At 44.3% G+C, this 1,155-nt stretch overlaps 1 non-coding gene across 1 annotated transcript; it reads right to left on the bottom strand.

Moving 5' to 3' along the window:
- Positions 1-669: 669 nt before the first annotated feature.
- On the bottom strand, positions 670-807 carry LOC119938577. Its single transcript, XR_005454461.1, has one exon. It is a non-coding gene; the product is annotated as a small nucleolar RNA SNORA7 (small nucleolar RNA).
- Positions 808-1,155: the final 348 nt, after the last annotated feature.

Genomic DNA, 1,155 nt, shown 5'->3' with positions numbered 1-1,155 from the left:
TCCAACTTTTTTTCTAAGATTTCATTGAAACTGTGTCAGATCCTGGCTAGACTGCTGCCTCCACACGAGTTTTCTTGCCTCCGGCCTTTCACCCTCTCTGATCCATCCAACATCTTGTTGCATGTATTGTCTTCTTGAAGTGTCACTTAGTCTAAATCTCTCCATGCCTCAGAAACTTCCAATGGCTTCCCATTTCTTCCTGCTTCAAGTCAAAACTCCACACAATTGGCTTCAAGGATTTCTGCCAGTTTGTCCCGTCTTACATATTTGTTTGCTTTACTACACCTCAGCTCACTGTTTGTTCATTCCAAACATTTCTACTTGGATGTCCCACCAACAGCTCAAACGTAACTTGTCCAAAACAGAAAGAACTCATCTACCAACCCAAACCCTGCCCTCCTCTGTATTACTCTAGGCAACACCACCATCCTCCCTATCTTCTGTCTTGTCTAATGCCATTGAGTTATTTCCAACCCATACTGACACCACAGGCACATCTCTCCCAGTATGCTCTGCTCTCCATCTACAATCATTCTGGTAGTGCATCCACCGAGTTTTCTTGGTAAAAATACAGAAATGGTTTACCGTTGCCCCCTTCCATGCAGTAAACTTGAATCTTTGCCCTCGATTCTCTCCCATGCCACTGCTGCCCAGCATGGGTGAGTTTTGACTTGTTGCAGATTGCCTTCCACTCGCTAGTCGCTGGCCAAGCTAGGAATGGAATGGGTAGGCCTCTGCTTGACTCTTCCTCCTGTAGCAAAGACTGGAAGAGTACTGGAAACTTTCCAGGTGCGACCCTGAGAGGGGCCTCCCTGTCTCAAAAGCTCATAATATTGTCATTATCCTGGACTTATCTCTCTCAAACAACCCACATGTTCAGTCTGTCACCATATCCTGTTTGTTCTACCTTCATAACATCACTAAAATCCACCCTTTCCTCTCCATCCAAACTATTACCATTATAACCCAAGCACATATCCTCTTCTGTCTTGACTCCTACATCAGCCTCCTTGCTGATTTCTCTGCCTCCCTTCTCTCCCCACTCCAGTCCTTACTTCTTTTTTTAAGTTTTTTTTTTTAAATGGTATTTGTTAAGTACTTATTATGTGCCAGGCACTGTACTAAGTGCTGGAGTAGGTGTGTGTTCATCAGTTT

This window comes from Tachyglossus aculeatus, chromosome 1, assembly GCF_015852505.1.
Source record: "Tachyglossus aculeatus isolate mTacAcu1 chromosome 1, mTacAcu1.pri, whole genome shotgun sequence".
NCBI lineage: Eukaryota > Metazoa > Chordata > Mammalia > Monotremata > Tachyglossidae > Tachyglossus > Tachyglossus aculeatus.
Note: the sequence above shows the minus strand (reverse complement) of the source record. Positions and strands in the feature narration are given on the sequence as shown.